The sequence below is a fragment of the Balaenoptera acutorostrata genome, chromosome 9 (assembly GCF_949987535.1).
Source record: "Balaenoptera acutorostrata chromosome 9, mBalAcu1.1, whole genome shotgun sequence".
NCBI lineage: Eukaryota > Metazoa > Chordata > Mammalia > Artiodactyla > Balaenopteridae > Balaenoptera > Balaenoptera acutorostrata.
Genome location: NC_080072.1, coordinates 15,220,841 through 15,248,196, shown reverse-complemented (window position 1 = coordinate 15,248,196; position 27,356 = coordinate 15,220,841). Strand labels below are relative to the sequence as shown.

Sequence of the window (27,356 nt, the reverse complement as noted above, 5' to 3'; positions counted from 1 at the left end):
CCAAATCCCACCCAGTCATTAGGGTCCAGATAAAGACTCACTGATTAATGGAGACCTTCCCAACTCCCAGTTCTCCCTTCTTTGAATTCTCAAACTGTTTATCATCTCTCTCATTCATCTTAGAATTTAACCACATACTGTCTCACACTGTTACTTACCTGTCATTTTTCCCTAACTAGACACACACACACAAGTAGAATAGAAATAATGTCTTGCACCAGTAGTTCTCAAACTTAGAATCAGGATAGCTCTAAAACTTCAAAAAATACATAGATTCACATGCCCTACCCTTAAAGATTCTGAAATCATTATGTCTCATTTGGAGCCCAGGTATCTATATTTTATTTAAAGTTCCCCCAGAAGATTCTGATGGATAGCCAGGATTAGGAACCATTGCCTTACAGTCCTCTATTTCCTTTGGTACCTGGGAAAGTGGGTCTTCAAATAGCCTAAAGCTAGAATGGACACCCCAGAGTGCCAGATCCACACCTTCATTTCAAGAACAGTGGTCCAAAAAGTCTAGATGTCTAGCCACAATCTATAAAGATTATAAGAGGCAAAGCCCAGTCTAAAACCCAAATTTACTGCCCTCAATCTAGGAATCCTTCCATTAGACTATACACAAATAAAGTAACAAAAATCCAAAAATTCAGACAAGCATAGTAAACAGTGATTATCTAATCCTTGACCAGTGATTGCAATGTCCACGCTCTAAGACAGTGCAGATTATTAGCTTCTATATGCTTGAAAAATGTGAGCAGCATTAGCTGACTTAAAATGCTAGAGAGTAATTGTGGAAAGGCTTACAAATAAAAAAAATAATTTTTACTAAGTTCTTAAAATATGTACAAAAACTTGTAAAATCATTTATTTTGTAGTGGATAAGTATTAAGAAAAATAAATGGAAAGAAGAAATCTTGCTTCATCATGTTATAAAGTACAAAAATTCTTATTCACAAGCTTCCACAGTTCACAAAGGTATAAATGTTTTCTGAGTCTAATCATCATAACATAACCTTCTTAATTACAGATCAGACTTAGTAAATCACCCCATATCCCAAGACAACTCAAACTCTTATCTTAATAATCAGTTAACCTCAGGACCAAAACTCTTACCATCAACAAAAAAAACAACTGAGGTATCTATACAGCATTACAAAAGAGTTTGGATTTATCTTAGTGTATAGGGATTTAAGCAAGTGCCTCCTATTAACACTAATGGGAGTTCTGGGTGTAAACCATAGGCACCAAGGAGGAGGATCAATGCCCAGCAGTGCATCTGTGAAAACCCTTTCTGTTGCACTAACTGCAACTACTGGGACTTGTTCTCTCAGAGATGGGATAATAGACCCCAATTCCTATGTCTCCAAAGCACAAAGATAATTCAAGTAAAAGTCACTAAGGAAGGTCATTGGTAAACACCTAATTTTAAAAATATACGAGAAAAAGCTAAACTAAAAGAACAATTACCACATAAAGGAAATTTTAAAAAATAGCACCAATAAGCACAGAAAAAAACTAGTGAACTGCTGGAGATAAAATACCTCACACAAAAATTCAACAGGATTAAAACAACTAAAAATTTTTAAACCAGAGCACAGAAAACCCAACTGTAGCAGAAGCTTGTCCAAAGAAACACACACACACACACACACACACCCCCACAACAAAACAAAAACTCCTCCCCTGATGGAGCCTTAAGAACACTACAATCCTTGCCTTTAAAACACAGAAGAAAACTCCTGCTGCACTGATAGCCAGGAATAATCACAAAGCACTTCCAGACAAACGGATAACAATCACAAGCTGCCAAGGATGACCAAAACGAACTAAATAAAAATTATAGCACCTTACTGTGTTCCATACTGCCTCACTTCTCAATATAACACTGCTGGGACTTCCCTGGTGGTGCAGTGGTTAAGAATCCGCCTGCCAATGCAGGGGACACGGGCTTGAGCCTTGGTCCAGGAAGATCCCACATGCCACGGAGCAACTAAGCCCATGTGCCGCAACTACAGAGCCTGTGCTCTAGAGCCCACGAGCCCAACTACTGAGCCCGTGAGCCACAACTACTGAGCCCACGTGCCACAACTACTGAAGCCCAGGTGCCTAGAGTCCATACTCCACAACAAAGAAAAGCCACTGTAATGAGAAGCTTGCGCACCACAACAAAGAGTAGCCCCCGCTCGCTGCAACTGACCACAGGGCAGAGAGCAGAAGCAAGAAAAACTACAATCCTGCAGCCTGTGGAACAAAAACCACAGTCACAGAAAGACAGACATGATGAAAAGGCAGAGGGCTAGGTACCAGATGAAGGACCAAGATAAAACCCCAGAAAAACAACTAAATGAAGTGGAGATAGGCAACCTTCCAGAAAAAGAATTCAGAATAATGATAATGAAGATGATCCACGACCTCGGAAAAACAATGGAGGCAAAGATCGAGAAGATGCAAGAAATGTTTAACAAAGACCTAGAAGAATTAAAGAACAAACAAACAGAGATGAACAATACAATAACTGAAATGAAAAATACAACAGAAGGAATCAATAGCAGAATAACTGAGGCAGAAGAACGGATAAGTGACCTGGAAGACAGAATGGTGGAATTCACTGCTGTGGAACAGACTAAAGAAAAAAGAATGAAAAGAAATGAAGACAGCCTAAGAGACCTCTGGGACAACATTAAACACAACAACATTTGCATTATAGGGGTCCCAGAAGGAGAAGAGAGAGAGAAAGGACCAGAGAAAACATTTGAAGAGATTATAGTCGAAAACTTCCCTAATATGGGAAAGGAAATAGCCACCCAAGTCCAGGAAGCACAGCAAGTCCCATACAGGATAAACCCAAGGAGAAACATGCCGAGACACATAGTAATCAAATTGGCAAAAATTAAAGACAAAGAAAAATTATTGAAAGCAGCAAGGGAAAAACGACAAATAACATACAAGGGAACTCCCATAAGGTTAACACCGGATTTCTCAGCAGAAACTCTACAAGCCAGAAGGCAGTGGCATGATATACTTAAAGTGATGAAAGGGAAGAACCTACAACCAAGATTACTCTACCTGGCAAGGATGTCATTCAGATTCGATGGAGAAATCAAAAGCTTTACAGACAAGCAAAAGCTAAGAGAATTCAGCACCACCAAACCAGCTCCACAACAAATGCTAAAGGAACTTCTCTAAGTGGGAAACACAAGAGAAGAAAAGGACCTACAAAAACAAAATCCAAAACAATTAAGAAAATGGTCATAGGAACATACATATCAATAATTACCTTAAACGTGAATGGATTAAATGCTCCAACCAAAAGACACAGGCTTGCTGAATGGATACAAAAACAAGACCCATATATATGCTGTCTACAAGAGACCCACTTCAGACCTAGGGACACATACAGACTGAGAGTGAGGGGATGGAAAAAGATATTCCATGCAAATGGAAATCAAAAGAAAGCTGGAGTAGCAATACTCATATCAGATAAAATAGACTTTAAAATAAAGAATGTTACAAGAGACAAGGAAGGAAACAACATAATGATCAAGGGATCAATCCAAGAAGAAGATATAACAATTATAAATATATATGCACCCAACATAGGAGCACCTCCATACATAAGGCAACTGCTAACAGCTACAAAAGAGGAAATCGACAGTAACACAATAATAGTGGGGGACTTTAACACCTCACTTACACCAATGGACAGATCATCCAGACAGAATATTAATAAGGAAACACAAGCTTTAAATGACACAATAGACCAGACAGATTTAATTGATATTTATAGGACATTCCATCCAAAAACAGCAGATTACACTTTCTTCTCAAGTGCGCACGGAACATTCTCCAGGAGAGATCACATCTTGGGTCACAAATCAAGCCTCAGTAAATTTAAGAAAATTGAAATCATATCAAGCATCTTTTCTGACCACAACGCTATGAGATTAGGAATGAATTACAGGGAAAAAAACATAAAAAACACAAACACATGGAGGCTAAACAATATGTTACTAAATAACCAAGAGATCACTGAAGAAATCAAAGAAGAAATTAAAAAATACCTAGAGACAAATGACAATGAAAAGACAACAATCCAAAACCTCTGGGATGCAGCAAAAGCAGTTCTACGAGGGAAGTTTATAGCTATACAAGCCTACCTCAAGAAACAAGAAAAATCTCTAGTAAACAATCTAACCTTACACCTAAAGGAGCTAGAGAAAGAAGAACAAACAAAACCCAAAGTTGGCAGAAGGAAAGAAGTCATAAAGATCAGAGCAGACATAAATGAAATAGAAACAAAGTAAACAATAGCAAAGATCAATAAAATAAAAGCTGGTTCTTTGAGAAGATAAACAAAATTGATAAGCCATTAGCCAGACTCATCAAAAAAAAGAGGGAGAGGACTCAAATCAATAAAATTAGAAATGAAAAAGGAGAAGTTACAACAGACACTGCAGAAATACAAAGCATCCTAAGAGACTACTACAAGCAACTCTATGCCAATAAAATGGACAACCTGGAAGAAATGGACAAATTCTTAGAAAGGTATAACCTTCCAAGACTGAACCAGGAAGAAACAGAAAATATGAACAGACCAATCACAAGTAATGAAATTGAAACTGTGATTAAAAATCTTCCAACAAACAAGTCCAGGACCAGATGGCTTCACAGGTGAATTCTATCAAACATTTAGAGAAGAGGTAACACTCATCCTTCTCAAACTCTTCCAAAAATTTGCAGAGGAAGGAACACTCCCAAACTCATTCTATGAGGCCACCGTCACCCTGATACCAAAACCAGACAAAGATACTACAAAAAAAGAAAATTACAGACCAATATCACTGATGAATATAGATGCAAAAATCCTCAACAAAATACTAGCAAACAGAATCCAACAACACATTAAAAGGATCATACACTATGACCAAGTGGGATTTATCCCAGGGATGCAAGGATCCTTCGATATATGCAAATCAACCAATGTGATACACCATATTAACAAATTGAAGAATAAAAACCATATGATAAAAAAAAAACTAGAGAAAGCCAGCACGTAGCAATGAAGACCCAACGCAGCCATAAATTAATTAATTAATTAATTAATTAATTAAAAAAAATATATATATAGCACCGCTGTACCCACCAGGCTAAAAAATGAGCAGGTGCCTTTCAGGCTATAAAAAAATTAGTGAGACACACACACACACACACGTACACACACACCAATCACAAACACAAAGGGAATGATATTCTTTCACATGAAGGGGCTTAAGAAACGCAAGGCTTTGCTGTAAGCCTAGAAAACTAAGAGTAGGCCTTACCGTAGCAGTGAGGAAAAAGCCAAGGTTTATCCCAAATCCACATTCAAAGACTAAAAGAACTAACATTTATTTCAATTAAAAGGCTTTGGCAACAATCCACTTTTTAAAGAAAGAGAAATTAAGATTTTCCCCATTTCTATCTCCCACAGAAAATTAGAATATTTTCTCTCTAACTACATAGGTTTAGCTCTACAACACTAATGAAGAAGAACCCTGACTTAAGGCCTGAAAACTAAATGGTTCCATAACATTCACATTAAAAAAAAAAAAAAAATCTATGTAGTCCAACATATTGATTCTTTACCATCACTGCTATCATTAATGAACATTTAGCTTTTTATCTGTACTTTGAAATATCAGTGAGAAATTGAAACAGCTACAATATGCTGGGGATTTTAACTTTTGAAACAAAAACCACAGAGAAACATGAGTCTGAAGCGTAAAGCCTCAATCATGCTGATAAGTAAGTGGTCCTAAAACTTGAAAGTGAAAGCAATACAGACCAGAAAAGAAGTTTGCTTGATATTAATGCTAGCCTTTAAAACCAAAAATATGTTCTGTAACAGAAGACTGAAATCAGGGCTTCCATTAACCTTGTTTAAAAAAAAAATCCCATGAGCATGGATTTTTTTCCTAAGTCTCTTCATCAGAGCAGCATGGGGTCCCATTAGGCACCCTATTTTACTTCTACCTTATAAATAACGTTAGCTATTCGCTATTTCCATGGAAACCAAGTACAGAGAAACCCACTTAAATGAATACCGGTTAAAGGAATAAGTTTTATTTTAGAAAGGTTTTGCTGCTCTAGATGAACTCTACTGGGGAATACTACAAAGTCTTCGTAAGTATAATTTTTTAAAAGATATCTTTGGTATAGAGGGAGCTTATTAAGAGTCCTGTTAAATAAGTACACTCCTTTCACCAAGTATGCCAAACAGCATCATAATGTTGAAAGATATCTTTCCAATGCACTGTACAGGGGTTTAGATGCACAACCACCAATGACTATGTATACTTCCTCATGCATCAGCGTGGAATAATTACCCCTATGGGTCTAATATAAACTAATAAAAGCAAGGAAATTTAGAAATAAGGCTACCATCACCTTGTAGTAACTACTAATGAACAGGACCCACAACTGTAGACACACGCACAACTTACTACTCCTCTAAAGAGAAACAAACAATAACTTAAGTTCTAACACCCTAAAAACTGTTACCAGGTCCAGGGATAGCAGACAGTCAAAATTCCCTCCTCAACAAACTTTCACAAGTTATAATGTGTATTCCCTAGTCAATCAATATATACATTTGGGTAAAATAGAAATAGAATATGCAGGATAAAGTACAGAACAGGGTTTAGTGATTTCCAACTTTAAGTTGACTTAAATATTGCCTGACATACTCTAGAAATGATCATTACCGGTGGTCCACACAAACACTGCAGAGAGGCAAGTACATATAAATTAAATGCAACTCATAAGAATAGTAAATTCAAAACTAATAATCTTGAGTTTCTAAAGATAGAGAAGAAAACTAAAATCTTTCCAGCAGACATGGTTCTCCATCAAGTTGATGGTGGCTCAGATATCTTCAATAAGTCAAAAAACAAATGAAAGCAACATTATCCTAAAAGATGATTACCAGTATTAAATTTACAGTGTATGAAGAGTTAACATTCTGGCACACATACTTTTCCTTTGAGTATACCAACATATCTACTTGTAATACGTGTTCTAAAAACATAAAATTACTTTCCTTGTTATGTTTCACATACCGTAAAGTCTGGCAAAATACTGATAATTGTTGAAGTTCGGTTAACAGGTACGTGGGGTTTGTTAATATTATCCACTCTACTTCTGTGTTTTTAAATTTCCATAAAAATAATTTTTTTAAAATCCTATAAAGTTAAAGCTCTTGTCTCAAATATGTTTTTCTCTATGTGTAACTGAATAATGGATTAAATGCCTGATACAGATCTTAGAAGCCACTAAATTTAAAACCAACATAGCCATTACATGTAACTACAACTGATTTCCAATTTTTACTTTTCTTACCAAAACAATTCAGTTAACAGTTCAAAATCACTACGAAAAAATCTGAAATGTGTTGCTACTTGCACAATAGGTCTGCTATTATGCAAATACCAACAATGAAATGAAAGCAATCAATGCCTAATAACAAGGTATCATAACCATATTTTGTATTTTACAAACTAAAGAAAGAAGTTCTACTAGCCCTCTCTCTACTAATAAATCAAAATACTTTCAGAATGAGCAACACCAACATTTCCATTTTCTTTCTCTAATTAGGCCCATAGGACTACAAAGGGCAATCTAACAAATTAATGCTTCCTATTTCCTTTATCTTAGTTAAGTAACAAGGTTTCCCCCTCCCCCTCTATGATCCCATCTCACCCCCTACCAGAAAATACGGCAACTTTTGAGGTAAAAAGGTCTTTTTCTATTCTCTCCCTTAGTCCAGACATGAAATGTTTCACAAATACTCAGTTACTTTGGAAGTGATTTTAAGCTATTATCCAACTCCTGGCTGAGGGCCCAAAATGGAGAGGTCCACAAACTGTTATGCCTTAAGGTATTGATAACAGCTCTCTCTGTTTAAAAACTAATAATTACAGTGATGTTTTGTTTTGAAGAGAAATAGAGTAAGATGGTGGTTGCTTTGGAGGGAGTGATGAACAGCAGACAGGGAATAGCATAGGCACGGTACAGACATAAAAGATTGTAAAGAAGAGGGGAGAGGAAAAGCAATGGAGGGTCGATGGCAGCATCTCTCTACAAAGTAGCTAATGCATCATGAACTGCACAGGTTCCTGCACAAGTGTAACAGGAGTTCAGCCCTGTCATAAGTAGCCCACCTTTTACAAATCAGGCAGGGACAAAATGATTTTCAAAATTGTGTAATTCTTTAAATCAACCCCAAAGAGGCTATAGGGTCCACTTCTAACTCCTATATTTGTTAAAATGAAATACACTTCTAAACTTTTTACAATTCCATTCACCCAAGAGAAGCAACTTTTATAAGCCCTGCATACAGGCTGAAATAAAGAAAACACAGTACACATGCTATGCTAATTCTAAAACTACAAAGCTTTACTTACTCTAGCTATTGTAAAGTAGTAGTATAATTTTTTAATTGAAAAAATTAAAATTGCTTTATTTTTAAAAATATTGGTTGAGCTAAAGTACAGCACTTTATCAAAACAAACTTGTTGGAATTTCTGCTCAGAAAGCAGAAACAATGTTTTAGGAACACAGACAAAATAAAATATAGTAGGACTTCCCCGGTGGCACAGTGGTTAAGAATCTGCCTGCCGGGGCTTCCCTGGTGGCGCAGTGGTTGAGAATCTGCCTGCCAGTGCAGGGGACACGGGTTCGAGCCCTGGTCTGGGAAGATCCCACATGCCGCGGAGCAACTCGGCCCGTGAGCCACAATTACTGAGCCTGCGCGTCTGGAGCCTGTGCTCCGCAAAAAGAGAGGCCGCGATAATGAGAGGCCCGCGCACCGCGATGAAGAGCGGCCCCCGCTTGCCGTAACTAGAGAAAGCCCTCGCACAGAAACTAAGACCCAACACAGCCAAAACTAACTAAATAAATAAATAAAAATGCAAACCTTTAAAAAAAAAAAAAAAAAAAAAAGAATCTGCCTGCCAACACAGGGGACACGGGTTCAAGCCCTGGTCCAGGAAGATCCCACATGCCGCGGAGCAACTAAGCCTGTGCGCCACAACTACTGAAGCCCGTGTACCACAATTACTGAAGCCTGTGCACCTAGAGCCCGTGCTCTGCAACAAGAGAAGCCACCACAATGAGAAGCCCGCGCACCACAACAAAGAGTAGCCCCTGCTCGCCACAACTAGAGAAAGCCCGCACGCAGCAACGAAGCCAACAGCCAAAAATAAATAAATAAATTTATTAAAAAATAAAATATACTAAATACCTCTATCTACCTACTAGGCCTTTATCAAATGGTGCAGCTGGGTAAATGAGAACAAAAAGTTAATGGAAGCTATTATTCTACTTTTAACTCAAATGCTCACTAGTGGTAACATATACTATATTCAAACACACTTGTTGAATCTCAGGAAAAAAACTATACAGACCAAAGACCAAAAAAGTTTCAGATCTAAATTGACAGTAAATGAATAAGATTAATTATATTTCATACTTAATGATCATTCCCCTTCCCTCAATGACTGGTTTCACTTACCAGATAGATACATACATACCTATAGATACACTTACAGATACCTACATACTAATGAATACATTGAAAACTCAAAAATACATTAAAAAAAACCCTCAAAATGTATTAAAAACTCAAATTCTTTACCAAAAAAATCTTAATTCTGAGATCACTGTAAGGCAGAGACTTAAAGTGTGGCTTTTCTCACAATCAACCTGCTCTCAGGCCCAGTTTCTAGGCTCAATATAGGTAACATATGATGATTAAATATAGAAAGAAAATAACAATTACTGTAAGAAAAGACTAGGCACCAGATGAGAGGAAATTTCACAAAGGAAAAATGCTCAAGATCACAAGGCAAATAAACTGTGTCCATCATTGCTAGAAAGCATTTGTATGCCACTTTTATATCTCTGGGGTTCTACATTTGTTTCCATTAGTTCTTACACCAAGCATATGTTCTCAAGGGTTAAACAAACACAAGCAATTTGTCCTGAGCCACAGACCCAATGGACTGACCAGCTGATTAGTATTTTGAACTTGTGAGTTATAATGCCTTATCTACTACTGCCTTGGTGCTAAGTGACCTACTGTAAACACCAGTATCTTGGTGCAAAATAATCCTTTATCCTAAGAGTTTTAATAAATATAAAGTGCCCTGGAAATACTTTCTAAAGTCTCTGTAATAACTGACACCCTCCCATGTATTCTATATTTCTCTCAGCAGTTTTCACAAACAAGAACTCATTAAATCACTTTTCCCATCCATACCTTTTCTAATGACGTTTCAGGAAGAAAACTCTCCTCTCTACCTAAGCTGTTCCATATTTAGTCTTTTCCCATAAACTTTTAGAGGGACTGTAACAATAGCAATGATAATAGCAGCTACTGCTTATAAAGTGTCCTAAGACTTCCCCATTTTACCTTCATATCAGTCCAAAGAGGTTAGTATTATCATCCCTATGTCATCAGTAAAGAAAATGAAGTCCAAGTGAACAGCACAATGCTTGTTATACAGCATGTACAGGAGACATCTTTTTTGAAAAGAGCTTAAATAATTAGTCCAAGGTCACACACTCAACTTTAAGTGGTTGCACTAAGATTCCAAACCAGAGGTCAGACCTCCAAGCTCAGGCTCTTTCCCCACTATGCAACATTTGTCTCAAGCCTTGAGAAGAGAAGAAGAATCTAGAATTAAGGTTAAGTAATAATAGCTAACAATAGCTACCATTTATTTAGTGCTTACTACGTGTCAGGCACTTATTTATTCCTCGTAACCACCTCAGAAAAAGGGTACTATTATGCATTCTTACTTTACAGATGAAGAAACTGAAGCAGAGGCACAGCAGGTGAAGTGATTTGACCACTGTCACAGAGCTAATACAAATGCAGATTGCACAGAGCAAAGCCAGGATTTGAGCCTATGCAGACTGGCCCATACTCTTAACCACTGTGCTCTACTGCCATGCTAAAAACTTCCCTTGTCTTGAATGGCATAAAAACAAAACTTTTAACCTTTTCACAAAATGAGTAAATTGTAAGCCTTCATGCTTTGACTGAGAGAAGACTAGTAGTGCTTTTCTAAGCATGCGCACCAGACTTCTTTACAGGCACAGAAGATATGCCCCTAGTGATTAGATCACTGCACTGCTCAGGAAGTGGCACACTGTAAATCAGGTTAAGAGCCCCCAGCCCATCTCCCTCCACACCCAGACACACTAACCATGCACTGCAAGTTACAGGCAATTCAGAGATGCCCCTGTGCAATCTTCTATAAAATGAATGTCACTCTGGAAGTACCCAAGTGTGCATAGTACCCTTCCATCACCCTTTCTTCTTCTTCCCAAACACCATAAAAAACACAGCAAAAGGAATGAATGAATCTAAGCTACTTAAAAATCATAACAAATGTCCAATGATAACTACAAATTTAAATGAGAAAAAAATGCAAAATTCTCATAATTTTGTAACTTGTCCAAATTCCACATTCAAAAAGCAGTAAGCCTCTTTGAAAGTCTCAATTCTTAGACTACCTTATTATCATAAATGTGCCTTGAAGGGTGCGTAGAAAAGCCCATTTTTGCCTCAGATTCTACAAATGTTGATATGCATATTTAAAACAAGAATAATTACTGTTGGATTACAAGTTATTGGGCTTTTATACTAATATCTATTAATATGACAATGTATTTAACTAATAACAAAAATATTAAGCATGGATTTAATATTTGTATATTAACATGTAATATGTACAGAAAATAAATAGACAGAAAAACAGGACTGGACCTGGAGGTACTAAGAACCTGACACAATGAGAACAGGAACTACTGCAGCTCCCTCCATTGACATCGTAAAGTTGCCACATTTTCTGGGCTCTCTTTTGAATTAATGTGGCATCTGTTCCAAGTACAGCATGCTAACATTTTACTAAAGGATATTTTCATTCTACATTTGTATCTGGTTTGCTTTTTATTTGAACTCCTGTTTTATTTCAGTGGTCATTATTTCTTTATACCAAGTTGTCAATTTGGCATTCCTCATCTATCTCCCCTGAGCACAAAAAGGGTGGGGAGGAACCATCACCTTAAAACCCTCTAACAGCAATAATTACAATATGCTTTGCATATAGATTAAATAAAGAAAATAAGCAGCACAAAGATTTTTGTGGGCTTTTTAGTATCAGGTCCTGATAAGCTAACGGCATCTGTTCCTTTCAGAAAAAGAATTCTGCTCTGGGGGGCGGGGGGGGGGGGGCGCAGTAAACAAATACTAAACAGGATAATTCAAGTTACAAAGTTTGGTCTTCATGAAATGATGATTTCAATAATTTGCACATATCCAACTCTATCGAGTGATAATCGCTTTTTAAGACAGCCTCAAAAATGCTGCAGCAACAAGCCAAATACAACCACTTGTACTTAACATGCATGCTGCATACTCCACAATGTTACGTCATATCAGGCACAGAGAAGACGCTTACCAAGCTATCCTGCGTTCTATAAACTGCCTGACAACAACAGAAAAAGCCACTGCCATCTCCATAGTGGGAGCAGGAGCTGTCAGGGTAGGCCAGCCTTTTCCCTTTGGACAACTCTGAAGAAAACAAATAAGGCCTATATTTTTGTCTTTTAAGCTAACCTCTCTCAAGGCCTTTACTCTCGACCATTCAGCCTTCACAGAAAGAAAGGCTGTTTCTTTAAAATTAAAAAGCTGTAAAAGATCGCTCCAACTTAAAAGCCCCACACCTTGTACCAACGGTCCTCCAGGTGTCCCCATGGCTACCTCTTCTGCAGAAGAACAGTCTATCTCGACTGCTAGTCTCCAAGTGGGTGTGCCCACCCGGGGGAAAGAAGAGGACCGTGGGAAGAAACACAAATTATATTTTTAAATCTCATCCTTTTAAAAATTTCTAATTTCCTGTATGTTTTATAACATACACAAAACACTAGGTTCAGTAAATTATATCTAAGTATACATTTACTGGGGGCCATAATATTTAAAAGTTTGGATACTACAGGTTAAGAAGACCAAAACCAGAATAAGAAGGTCGGAAAATTAGGCTACGCTGTTAACTTACTCAAATTCTTCTCTCTGCCTCAGTTTTACCGTCCATGACATGAACTGAGCCCTTTGTACACTTATAAAATTATCATGAGAAATAATAAAATACTGTCTAGGGCATGGTCTGAGCCACACAAAATGAAAAGCACACATGAATGCTACCAACAAGAAATAACCTTAACATGGCTTGTTAAAACTAGTTAACTGCTACACCCTACCAGATCCAATTCTTAGAATTTTAAGGCCATGCTTTAGCACTTCACTAAATACGGGTCTAAAGAAGTATAAATCACCTTAGATAGGAGCGCATTCTAGAATTAGAAAGAATTTTTTTAAACTTCTATAATGAAAAACTTATTACCTATGAAATAAAATTTTTTAATTTAAAAATTACAAAGGTGAATTATGAATAACAACCTTATCAACAAGTCAAAACTCTCAAAGCCAGAATCAAAAGATATTTAATGCAGATTATAAGGTCTTGAGTATGCTTTTTCTTTTAATATATATAACACCATAAAAATGAATTACTGGCACTCAATAAATTATCGGCACTTCCAATAATTTACCTTTTTTTTTCCTTTTTTTACTGCTTTAAAAAATGCCGGGTTACCAGTATAGCATTTGAAGGTGGCTGAGTAAGGAGGGATAGGGATGAAGGTGAGTTCCACCAACACTACTCATATGAAGAACTAATTCCTGGGCAGGATATCTGGATGCCCATTAAGCAGTACTGGTTTGAGCCGCTATTAATTAAAACAGCACAAGCATTTTCTTGGTTTTAAAACTCTACTTTACTGTGAAAATGTTGAATGAATCCCTCCTAACAACCAGGAAGAGAGGCTACCAGTTTAAAAAAAAAAAGTTATCTGAAACCACAACTGATCTCTTTATAAATAACTACCAGAATAAACTAGCAGAATTTATTTCTGAAATGATACTTTCTAAGTTACTTGTGCAGCACAGAAAACAATGCTGTCATTTTACATCAGTTGAGACTTTAAAATTTTTTAAATAACAATGGCCATTTCTAAGGCATTAGGTGCAAGTAAAAAGAACTTAAAATGCTTTTTGCCCCATAAGTAATAATCAGTCTAGGGCATTAGGTTTATAATATTAATGTATAAATCTTACCCACCTCTCTCCTTCCAACCTCACTCCCATTTCCCACCTGAGCCTTATGTTCAAAAACAAGCAAGTTTTTTAAATAGCCACCTGAAAAAAGTAAACTTCAAGAGAGTATTATGGTATAATTCTACTTATTTTGAAAAGTCATATACATTATACATAGTTAAATGCACAGGAAAATTTTTAAGTAGGTGAGAATGGGATAACTTTAGTCTTCTACTTTACACATATCTATATTGCAAGTATTACTTTTATAACTCCGATGCTCTGTCTTTTAATATTTTTAAAGTATTAAAATAACATTAAATATTAAAAGAAAGGACACTTACCATCAAACGCTCTAAAATGTTGATAGTTAAATAAGGACTAATTGAAATAGCCAATGTAAACTATCTGCACCTACTAAAAAAATGTATAAAATAACCTATCATGCTCCCGTGCCCAAATTCCAACCTTTAAGAAATAGGTATTAGACCCCACTCCACAGTAGGCGCTGTGCTTGGCAATGGGCATACAATGATGGACAGGACATACACTATCCCAAATGCCTTCATTTCCAATCCATTCCAGTGCTTACTACTTCCAAAACATTCAACCTAACCCAACCAAAATCAGATGAAACATTCTTAAAATGATATGTCAAAGCTGTGGCCATTTCAGTAGATTGAAAAACCTCTTTAGTAATTCACTTGCTAGGTTTCTATGGGAATTGCACAATTTAGTACAGCATTATAGACACTTAAGAGGAGGGGCTCTGGAATCAAACCTGGGCTTGAGGTAAGATTGTATGATTTGCTACCTATGTTATCCCAGGTAAGCCTTCATTTCCTCATCTGTCAAATGGGAGTAGAATAATAACAGTAAATCCTCAGAATATTGCTGTGAGGATTAAAATTAAATGAGATCCTGTATGTAAAAAGGCTTAGTACTAAACATAATAAACACTCAGCAAATGTTAATTATTATTATTAATATTATAACAGATAACTTTAAAATACAAAAACTGTTCACAACTTGCCAAATATTTTAAGTCTTATACCTATGCCATTTCTCTAAGGACAAATATGTATATTTGTGTAAGTTTGTACATTAACACATAAAAATATTTTTCAACACAAAAGCCCATAATTGAAACTTTTCATTACTGTAACACACCAGTACATTTGTGATATTTTTATATATACGATATATACACACAAAGGCATCAGCGCATGTTGTCAAGAACTACACTGTAAACACATGTTAAGAACTTGTCTGTTGGCCATGGTGGGAGGGTGGGGGGATCTAGATCACCAATTATGATTCTAACTCATATATTTAAATTTTTAAAAATATTAACATTGTTAACACAATATAGACAAATATCTTAAAATCCAGCCGTCTATTAGTGATTAAAAACTCAATTTATATGTATTGATACTTCTTTAGTCTATAAAGTACATTCATGAGTATTATCTCATCTAATCCTTTTAGCAACATAGTGAAGCAGGCTTTTACCATTATCCCCATTTTACTACAGTACTGGGAAAACTAAAGCCCAGCTAGGATGAATTTCTCAAATACACAGCTAGTGACAGGACTGGTCTTAAAGCCAGGTCCTCTGACACCATCACAACCATTTCATTTACATTGGTCTCAGACATTTCATTTAAAAAAAGACAGAAAACTGTGCTCAATAATTTAGGTGTGTCAAAGAACTCTACAGATAATTACACATGGCTGCCCAGTTTTACTCTCCTTGTTTCCTCTCCTTATTCCTAACTATAGTATTTCAGGAATCACACAGGTGTGCACACTATAAAATGTAGAACAGAATTCATCCAAACTTCCTGTACTGGCCAATTAATACCAGAGACCATTTTCTCCCTTACATTTAGCCCTTTGAATTTAACATCTTTGTAACCACTGATTAATTTCATTTTAATATTACATCTTGAAAAGACGAGTTAACATAAAATAAATAAAACCATTCATAATGTGGAAGAATATCAGACCAGATACCATAAATTTATGACACAGCTAAAGAATCTATCTCATGTCTAGTATACAAACATTAACAAGTTCCAGTTCACGTTTGTGAGGAAAAAAAGGTTAGTATTATTATAGTGGAATGGGTTGTTGTATAAACAAGTACTTAAATAATTACTACTAAAGGCAGAGTTTTCTTAAATAAACACAGCAGCCCTCAGCAATAACATTTGAGGAACTCTGCTAGAATATAGACTGGCCAAGCAGATAAGAAAGACACTTCCCTGATTCTACATACACTCAAACTAAGGCACACAAACCACAACTTATGCTTACATTTTTCAGTATTCCCAGGTGTCCCTTTCCCTTCTCAAAAAGCTAAAAGCCATGCAGATAAAAATATCCTTGAACAATCTCAAGAGCCTAAAAGAAGTTAGTGTCCTAAAAGAGAAAAATAATATAAAGACGTATGATTTCTTTGAACCTAACATTTTAAGTACAACCCACAGACCTGAAACTACATTTTCTTTCTGGGGCTGCTCACTGGCCTCCAATACATCAATCCTGTAACACTGTGAACTGTGGTGATAGACTGGTTCATGCTTCTAAAGACAACAGAATTTTTCCAAGGTTACATACACTGTGACACGAGGAACATTCTTGCAGCATCTTACTTTCATTAATCAACTAGTTTGGATGTTCTAACAGTGCAAACATTATTAACAAAAGAAATTTTCATTATCTTTTGAACTTTCCGAAGTCAACCAAAGGCCATGGCACAGTGGCAAAGAGTACTGAATAGGCAGAGCTGAATCCTGGTGAAAATTCTGCTACTGGCTGGTTGTCTGACTTCGGGCATCTATCACTGAGGGAGAAACTGAGGTGCAAAGACATTTTAAGTACAGCAAAAAATTCTAGGGGATTGCCACATCATTACCATAGGCCAAAAATCTCAAGGCCTTGTTAGAACATCCTGGGTTTCTGATCAAGTAACAATGTAAAAAGAGAGGGAAAAATGTAAAGCATAATATTTTTTAAAATAACAATAACCACTACTACTACTACTATTGCTAACTCTATAAACATTTACTGAGCCTTTATTATGGGCCAGGAACTGTGCTAAGCACTTTCACAGATTTTTAACGTTTAATCCCCGCAACAACACTGACAGTAGTTAATAAACTGGAAGTATTAGAACCCTCAAAAGGACAAAAATTTTAAGTTTACAAATGAAAATATACACAAATTATTTAAGAAACCTTCCCTTTTTCTCTACCTTCCAGCCTATACCTTTGAGTATTAAATTTACACTAAAATCACATTTATTTTCAGGACTCTGTCTTCCATTTAAAGAATACTGAGATTCAAGATGTTGACAATCATTACAGAAGAATAAAAAACTCTGAGCTTAAATACTGGCACCAAAAAAACCCTTCCGTCCAACTTTACTGAATAATTGTCCCCATTCAAAAAAAGAGAACAGCATACATATCCGGCCCCACAATAAGTCTTCTAATTCTAATGCCCACACTAGCAATCAGTTAATGCTGTAATTATAGGGACCTATATCATCATAGACAAAAAAAATTTACAATTGCGAAGTCAAGTTTTGACTATATATACATACATACGCTGTTTTACATGTAAATCTTACAGCAACTGATTTAAAAAAACAGCAAACTCATCTAAGGTAAACTAATACACTAGAGTGTTCCTGAAGACTCACTTTAGAATATCAACAGCATAATAACCATGATATTAACAATCAAACTTCACTTAGCAGAAAGTTCTTAAAGGCTTGGGAAGCTGTGTATAAAATGGAGTAGACAGGAGAGAAGGGTTCCCTGTGCTGTTTAAATCAACTACAGGTCCCAGCATGCAATGCTCTATTCTGGAGTTAGGCAAAAAACCGCAATGCATCTTGGGACTTGTAGTAAGTAAACCACTTCCCCCGATCACAGTAAGTTTCAAGAAACTGAACTATCTAGCACAATCTGACTAGATTTTACTATCAGGGCCTAGTCAAATCCAGATAAAATTTGGTTGTTCTCTGCCCTAGCACAGATTCTTTAGCATATACTGGAAAAAGTATCAATTAACATTTAGATCAACATGTTCACATTAGAAAAACCTTATACAGGATAAGCATATAAAAGAAATCCTTAAAAAGCAAAAAGATGTGTTACAATTTTTAAATTATATTTAAAGATACAATTTTTAAAACAATTTTTTAAAGTCTGATCAGTTTCAAAGCTTTCTATTCTCCTCCCCCCAAAAAGTTTTGTTTTACCAGCTTTTCTCTTAACAGTCTTTCAAGTTATATTTTTATAAATAATTTTTCTTGAAGGAAATTCTCGTAAGAAAACATTTCCCATACTTTAATACTGCCCATTAGGAAATGTATTCTTACAGTTATACACATACCACCATCACACACACACACAACAAAAAAAACGAATAATACTTAAGTTCCTCTTTTGTCAAGTCCTTACTCAATATTTACCCCTTCCACTCCTCACCCTTCATTTCACACACACATGTGTGAAAAGAACATTCAGGGGAAAAAAATTCCATTTCTCTCATCCACTGACGTCTTCCAAAAAAAAAAAAAAATTTTTTTTAAGCTATCAATAACATGTCCAAACCCAAGTAGACAACTTTGAGCTGTAATTTATGTATATAGTTTCTACACACACCCCTATTTTCTGCAAGACTGAAGGAGGAGGCTGGGAAAGAACTAAGTGCAATCTGCATCAGGAGGCCTGACACAGGTGGTGGGTTATTTTCAGGCAACAGTACCTTCACAAACATGCTGTGGAATACAGTCCAAGAAATTCCTAACAAGGAAAGATAAGCTGGCACACAAATTTAACATAATCCAGCTAAAAATCACCTGCAACACAAGCTACTACATTTCACCATAAAAGTGACAGGCTACTATAGGATCTGAAGCTTCATCAATACAACATACTGTCCATAGGCCAGAGATAGCAGTTGCCATGGTTACTATCACCCACTTTTATCAGGAAATTATTGTCATTAACTCTGAAGTTTTGGGTACTTATTTAAAATTTAAAAAAAAAAGTTTAGGGTTCTGACTGTTAATTGAGTAAAAGAATCAACTACTGTTTAATACGTAAGTATGCTGCTTTAGAGATGCACATGGTTAACAATACTTGGATCTGCAGCAGAAAAAAATCAATTCCTTTCTGCTGCTCCTTCTCCTCAAGTACTGACAGTTTGTATTCGCAATGCAGCCAAAACAATAAAACAAAACCCATCTTTCTGGCTTCTGTGTTTAAGTTATTTTTCTCCCCTAGGCCCACAAACAGAGTCAAAATAAAGCCTAGATCATCAACCTGTTAGGCCCCATCCCTTTCCTATTTCCAAATTACCGGTTCACTTTTTTGTCTACTTTAAAAAGCAGAAAATCATTTCCATAGATGATTCCAAAATATAGGAAAGAATCGTTTCCTTCAGCCGAGACCCGCTCACTATTTTTTATTTAGCAAGGGGGTTGGGGGTGTACAGTTTGCAGTGTATTGGAGGGAGAGAAGCGTAGAGGCATTCAGACTGCCAAACAAGTGTCCAGTGTAAGAAAGTTGCCTTAGAAAAGCCCAAAGGATGACTGAAACTCACATATTATCTCTAAAAGGGAAAGAGTTCACCACCATCCCAGTTTAAGACTTAATTGATAGACAAGCAATATAAAAGTTATTCTTAAAGGTCTATTTCAGCATTCTCACAAAAGATAACTGTTCAGAAATTCAATACACAAATAAGATGATATGAAAGCCTACAAAACAGTATGGCCACATATACATACAAATATACAAAGAAGGAAACATATGCTATTTAAGAAATAATTATCTACAATACTTTTAATGCAGTGTTAATATATTACCTCTTCAAAAATAAAACAAAACAAAACAAAACACCTCAAAGCAGCAAAACTACACACCTGGTAAAGTTAAAGTGATCAAAATACACTGCTAAGCTCCTAAAGAATACTTAGGGCCTACAAAAAAAGCCCACGTACAAAAGTTCTGAGAAGTCAACATACATCATTAATATTTCCCATGACAAATTAATATGAAAATTCAAACATGTTTCAAGAAATCAGCTCTGAATATAGATATAAAGGAATTCTGTCAAAGGTTAGAGACCTAAAACTTTAATCCCTTTTCTCCCTTTCAATACTAATTAAATACAAAAGACTTTGGCAATAAAATACTAAGGATACAAAATTTAAAAGCACATTAATATAACCTTAATGTATTTCCTCAAAAAAAGCTTTAGCATTCACTGTCTGCAGGATGAAAACGTTAATATTACCCTGAGAGGTTTCATTTTTATCTAAACAGTTAAATGTTTTTCTCACCCTTCACCGAAGCAAGTTTCTACATTTCATTTCTAATTGAGGTTATTTCATAAAGAGCAGTCAATTCTAAAATTTAGGGTACTCTATCTTTTGATATGCTCATAAACATAAGGACTCCCAATTATCTATATGTCATTTTACCTTAGTCCAAATAGGTGAGCAGAGTCTATTAAGAAGGCCAGAACTCAAAGTTCTGAGTTTTAAACTTCTGGGTTATTTTTACACAAAAAATATTTCAGTGCACTCCTCTAGATTTGAGTAGTCATTTCCTCACGCATCCCTCTAAATTAGAAAAACAAAAATGATACACACACGTACCTAATACTAATGCATACAAGTATGTCTTTTTCACTTTGAAACAAGTTTGAAAGGTTTAGTAAGTAAGAATTTTTCAGAAAGTTAGCAGGATCAGTCAAAACAATCAAAATGTTAACTGTGACATCTGTTACTCTGTGTGTTAGTAAGAGTCTATAGAAGAATCCGGGAACTTAAATAATCACTAAAATCAACTACTATCACATCAATGGTGAAATGAACAAAAACTTTAACCAGGGGATACACATTTCACAGGATCTACAAAAGGAAAAATGATCTTTTTTTTGAATTAAGGGAAACTGCCTAGGCAGCATTTTTTAAACAAAGCTTCAAAACTGTAACAAAGAGCTTTTTGGTAACCACAGCAGTATTTAAAAAAAAATTCATAAAGTGTTCTGGGTGCACTTTTAATGCACTCATTTCCCAAATGATATGGAGACAGTTAGTATTTTAATGACAGAAGCTTCTGTCCATGTATTAATTAGCCACCTATCTCAACAACTTAACATCTGCATGGTTTCTGACAATTTACAAAGAACTTTCATATGTATTATCTCATTTGATCTTATTGAGAAAAAAGTACAGTATTATTCCTAAAAAACAAACAAAATTCAAAGCAGATTCATCAAATTTTCTACACAATCCCAAGTTTTTAAACTTTGACATAAAACTTTACAAGCCACCACAGTAGCATGATATTTCCAGTGATAAATCAATTCACCTAACACTAACAGACTTTCAAAGGACATGTGCTATAAATGCTACAAAAATACTTTCATCTTTATGCAGTTATTGTTAAGTGTTACTAAGGGACATATCAGCAATGACCCATACCCACAGACAGAACTTTACTTCTAGCTCAAGAATCTCAGTCTTTGGAGGCCAACTCAAATACATCAACCATATGTATTTATAACGCTGAGCGCCTAAGAATTTATCTATTAGGATCACTGCCCATGGATTGGAGGAAAAAAACATAAAAAGTCTAAAAATTTTTCCATACAATATCTCCCTTTCCAATAGTTCAAGTACTCTATATCCCACTTGTATTAACATTACAGGGATGACCATAAAGCCTAAAGTCCCAAGTCATACCAACTACTTTTGTTTATAGCCATCCATTGCACAGAATTTTTAAAAATGTGTTCAACACCCCACTCACCAATATGAGAATAACTCCTCTTCAAACTAAAATAATTCTAACAGCACTCTGTACCTCAGGGCAGCATCCTTAAGCTATCCACAATAAGCAATCTACTTTGTGTAATATTGTAAGCAGGTAAAAAGCAGTCAAAAATTTGTTTCAAATGGCAAATGGAATTTTTCAATGGACTTACTCAAAATCTTTCTGGAACTTTAAGGTGTTAATCCTGTTGCTTAGTTGATGCTAAGTAGAGCTGTAATAAGTAGCAAGACCCTCAAAATTCATAGATTTCCTTTATCTTGCTGCAGCACCTCCTGCTGGATAGCATTTAGAGTTCTTCATGTAAGCAGAAGAAGAGTATTTCTGACGCAGCTCTTTCCAGATGACTGAATGGGAAAAAGGATGGACCCTTCACAGCTAAAAGAAATAGGGCCCCATCCATCACTTATACCTCTTAAAAATAAAATCTGGCATAGGCAGGAGTCTTAATTTATTACTTTTCCAGTTCCATAAAGACCTGCCTGAGTTCAAAGTGCAACATGTTTAAATAAAGCTTGCAAAATTAGCTAAAAACTATGTTAAAAAGCCTTCAGAAGCACTCAAGCAAAAGACTATTAAGACCATCCAAGCAATGCCAGTCATATTGCAAACACTATTATGCTAAGACAAGCAAAAGTATGACATAAAGAAAAACACCTGGAATATTTTTAACATGTTAGCCAAAAGTTTGTGTTTTGTGAATTTTCTGCACTATTACTATGCTCTTCATTTAAGGATAGTTGTATATCTACAAAAGTTTTAAGTGCAGAAATTTTTTTCATAAACATGAGCATAACTGCACACAAAAATTTCCTCTTTGCCATCAAAAGATGTGTCCTGAGATTTTAAAATGCATTCTTCAGACATTTTAAACGGCCCTTAATAAGCCAGTTTTGAGCCCACGATGTAGATTCCATATACAGAGACAGAAAAAAAGAATAGAAAAGAACTTACCAAAATCAAAATGAATAATAGTATTTCCAGTAAAAATGTAGTAACAGTTTCCTACAACGCTGTGAAACCAAGTAAATTGTGAAACTTAAAAAAAAGGGGGGGATGAGGGGGAGAGGGCTAGTCTTCAAAAACCAAAAGAAAATCTGACCTATTTATTTCCACTGCCCAAACGTGAGTGAACATCAGATGTAAACAAACAACATAAACACTGAAAAGTACACTTAGATGTCATAGCCCCAGTTTTAGTCCCCTTATCAGGCCCTCAATGAAGCTACAGATGTTGGTGAGTAACCTGTCTAAAAGGAGATATTCAAGCTCTGTGCCCTAAAGAACCCCTAAGAAGTGTGCCTATGAAAAGGTTTCCTAGAGTGCATAACTGCTTTAAAAAAAAAAAAAATTTCATCAGCCCAAATTAATCTGTTTCTAATATTAAGCTATCAATTATTAATATATAAATGTTCTTCCTTCTCTAACGTCCCCACCTCAAGCATCTACATTCCTGACACCTACTATTAACAAAAATGCACAGCTCGCACCCCAGTTATGGGGCAAATCTTTGAAATCCAAAACACAGTCACAAAGTTCACTGTCAAGGCCAGTGCTGAGGCCCGCATACGCCCGGACCTTAACTCACATTTGAAATTCTAGAAAGCCATACTTGCAGAGACATCATTTAAAAACAACACAATGTGGACGTGAAAAGTAAGATCCTCTACTTCAAGACCTAAACAAAGAATATTTCAACATATGACCGGAATATGATGACACCAGATTCACCAATAAAAACAAAACCTGCCTACCATTAGCAGCCGTACCCCTCATCTCAACAACTCAACTACTTAGAAATCACTCTCAGCACATCTGCACCCCACAACCGGCGTGTGGCCTTCTCCGGGGGTGCAAGTCACAAAGTTGAAAGGAGACATTCTTCCCCCGGTGCCCAATCTCGACATCAACCCCTCCCCTGCCAGGGCCACCTTGCTGCTACCCACCATCGCGAACGTGGTCAGGGGAAAAAAAGAAATCCTAACAGCACCGCTCAGCAGAATAAAGAGACCAAAGAGAGGATGACGAGAAGTGTTGGGAACTGCGTGCACGACGGGGCTGGACCAAACGGAAAGAGTCCCACTCCGCGCGCCCCTCCCCCCGGCGGGGGCGCGGGCGGGGGAGGGGCGGCTGCGGCCCCTCTTGGAGCGGCCTGGCGGCCCCGGCCGGCGCAGGGTCCCGGGGGCGCCCCGCGGCCGCGGGATGCGGGGGCGAGTGCGGGAGGACCGGCCCCGGGGTGAGGGGTGCTGGCACACTCTCCGGAATAACAAGTTGCAGAAGAAGAAGAATAAGCGGAATTTCCCCAACGCTGCTCCGGCCACCCAAGACAAATGCACCAACACACACATACACACACACACACACACACACACACTCGGGCCCGGCAGCGTCAGCAGCCGCAGCTTTTTTTTTTTTTTAAACCAGATCCCTCAGTCACCAAACAAGATGGTTTTCAAAAAAAAAAAAAAATTAAATAAATAACCATAATAAAAACTTCCCCCCGACATCATCCTGGGGGGAGGGGGTAGTGAAAGAGCCCCGGCGACCATCCCTGGGCGGAGGGAGAGCCCAAGGGGGCGGACGAGGCTCCGCGCCCCCCGCCCCCACCGGCGGCCCCCTCCCCGGCCCCCCGCCGGGACAATGTGACGCCCCCTCCCCGCCACCCCCGGTGCGCCGCCTCTGTCACCCGCTCCGGCCCAGCACTCAGAGCCCAGGCTCCCGAGGCTGCTCATAAACTTACTTCCAATTTATCCTGGGGAGGGGTGGAGGGCAGAGGGGAGGAAGGGGGAGACAAGGTTTTTCCATTGTCTTTTTTTTATGGGGGGAGGAATAGGAAGGGCACGCAGGGGGGCGCCCCGAAGGGGAAGTTACTGCTCAAATCTCAAGTTGACTGAGGGGGTCCTGCCGAGAACACCCCCCTTTCCCTCCTCCCTCCCACACACCCCTCCCCTCCCCCTCCCTCCCCCCCAAAACAAACTCCAAGCAAGCAGCCCCTGTACCTCCCAGAGACAAACACCAGAGACAAGACAGAGAGAGAGAGAGAGACAGAGAGAGAGAGAGAGAGAGAGAGGAGGGAGGGGGGAGGGGGAAGGGGAAGGGGGGAGGGAGGGGAAATAGAGCTACTCCAGAAAAAAAAAGAGAGGAGAGTGAGGAGAAGAGAGAATGGAAAAGCTGGGATACTGCACCCTCCTGCTGCTGGCTGGCTGTCCCCCCTGGCAGCTGGAGGCAGGAACTCTGAGCAGGAGAAGCAGGAGGAGGAGGAGGAGGGAACTCTTCTTCATGGGGAGGGAGGGAAGAAGCTGGAGCTGCTGCTGCTGCTTCTGCTGCTGCTCTGGGCCTCTCGCACTTTTTAGATATTAGTGTGTTAAGATGGTAGGTTGTTCCCTTCTCCCTCCTCCTCCTCCTCCTCCTCTCCTCTTCTCCCCCTCTCTCTCTCACTCACTCTCTCTCTCTCTCCCTCTCTCTCTGGGCTGTTTCTTTCCTCCTCTTCCCCAGGCAAGGGGGGGTGGGGAGGAGGGGGTGGGGGGAGGAACTGGATCCTCCTCCTCCTCCAGGAGAGACACACAGGCCCCGGGCCGGAATGTGGGGGGAAAATCAGAGCAGCAGGAGAGAAACTGTGGGAGACAAACAAGCCCAACTCTTCATCCTCCTCCTCCTCCTCTCAGCAGCAGCAGCGAGCACCACCAGCCCATTCACCACCCGGCCCCGGGCCGCAGCACCTCCGCCGCCTCAGCCCGGGGATCCCTCCGCCCAGGCCCAGACACACTCGCCCGCGCGGGAGCCCGCCGCGCGGCCCCGCCGGCCCGCCGCCGCCGTGCGCGTCCCCGCCGCTCCCGAGAGCCGGGCGAGAGGGACTGGGGCTGGGAAAGCGGGGACGAGGGCGGGGGGAGAGGAGGCGCCGGGGTAGAGGGGCACGGCGGGGAGGGAGGGGGCCGCCGGGCGGAGTTGTACGGCGGCCGGCCCGGGCCCCCGCGCCACCTCCCATGGCTTCCGGGGCGCACGGTCCCCCCCGGGGGCGACGGGGCGGCGGCGGGAGGGGCGGTGGGGGCCCGCGGCGGCGCTCGGGCGGGCGGACTACTTGACGTGTCGGTGCGGCGAATTTATTTCACTTTGCCTAAGGAACGGGGTGTGCTGCGGTCCCCATTGCCTAGGGAAAAAACCCGGATGTAAAGTGAGTGAAACTAAACTAGAGTGAAGTAGGGCAGCAGCAGCCAAACTCCAGTGCAGCGGCGGCGGCGGTGATGGGGCTGAACAAGGAGCGGCGGCGGCCAAACTCCGGGGCCGCCGCAATGATGGGCCCGTGCAGCGCTGCAGCTCGGCACTCGTGTAGCTGCAGCCGAGGCGAGGCCGGAGCCCGCTGCGGCCCCCCCAACTCAGCGGCCCGAGCCCAACTCCCCCTCCCGTCGCAGGAGCTGCACAGGGGCTCCGGAGCGGCCCCAACTCCCTCCAGTGCAACAGCAGTTGGAAGGGGGGAAATAAAGCCGCGAGGGCAGGGACGGAGAGAAGCGATGGGGAAGCACTGCAATGGGAGAGCGTGGTCCAGGCAACAGGAGAAAGATGCAACCTCAAGTCGAATGCAACATGCAATCCCCGGCCGCCGCTCGCCCGCTCCCTCCCCTCGCCACCCCGCCCCCTTTCCAAATAACTACCCTTGAACCACTTTATTAGCCGTACTTAGTCCCACACTCGCTTCGGGGAGGGGCGGGGGACGGGATCCTTCGCTCACCTTTATTTATTACTGCTTTCTCCCCCCTCTCCATGTTTTTTATTCCTAAGTTCTTTTGTTCTAAGGGGGATGATGGCATTTACTTTTCTGCTTTGTGTAGCAGGGCAATCGCTGGGAATCAGCCACGTATAATCCGGCGGTTTGTCATATTTTATTAGTGAAAGTATTTTATGCCTATTCTACCTCCAAGGACTGTAACATGGAGAACTGCAGGGAGGAAAAAAACATCAGAAGAATTCTTGTTTTGAGAGATTTCTTGGCGGGGCGGGGAGGGCTTTTTATTTATTTATTTATTTTTTCCCCTGCAGGGGGGTTATTTAGATTTTCAAATCGATAGTTTTCAACTTAGAGCTGAATGTTTTTGTATGGAAATACTAGTAGATTCTAAAACAACCCCCAACCACAATAAAGAAAAAAAATAAAAGTCCAAAATCTTAGATTAAAAAAAAAAATCCCTGCTGGACAGTGATATCTGTTCTGTGCAGCACGCTGGACTTAACGTACTGTTGGCCTCCGAATGTTAAATAACAATAAGCCCGAACCTCAACTGAATACAAATGGGGGG

At 39.0% G+C, this 27,356-nt stretch overlaps 1 protein-coding gene across 14 annotated transcripts in view; it reads right to left on the bottom strand.

Annotated features, from left to right (window-relative positions):
- The window catches only part of PHF21A (PHD finger protein 21A), a 196,952-nt gene extending 171,147 nt beyond the window's left edge, over nucleotides 1-25,805 (bottom strand). For 4 of the 14 annotated variants that reach the window (XM_007181135.2, XM_007181133.2, XM_007181134.2 and 1 more), the window contains exon 1: nucleotides 25,251-25,804. The gene's annotated coding sequence lies outside the window, so the exon portion shown is untranslated. Of the gene's footprint in view, nucleotides 1-22,219; nucleotides 22,413-23,019; nucleotides 23,963-24,011; nucleotides 24,426-25,250 lie in introns of those variants that run through there. The other 10 variants (XM_028166229.2, XM_028166228.2, XM_007181132.2 and 7 more) reach the window with 8 other exon arrangements.
- Nucleotides 25,806-27,356: the final 1,551 nt, after the last annotated feature.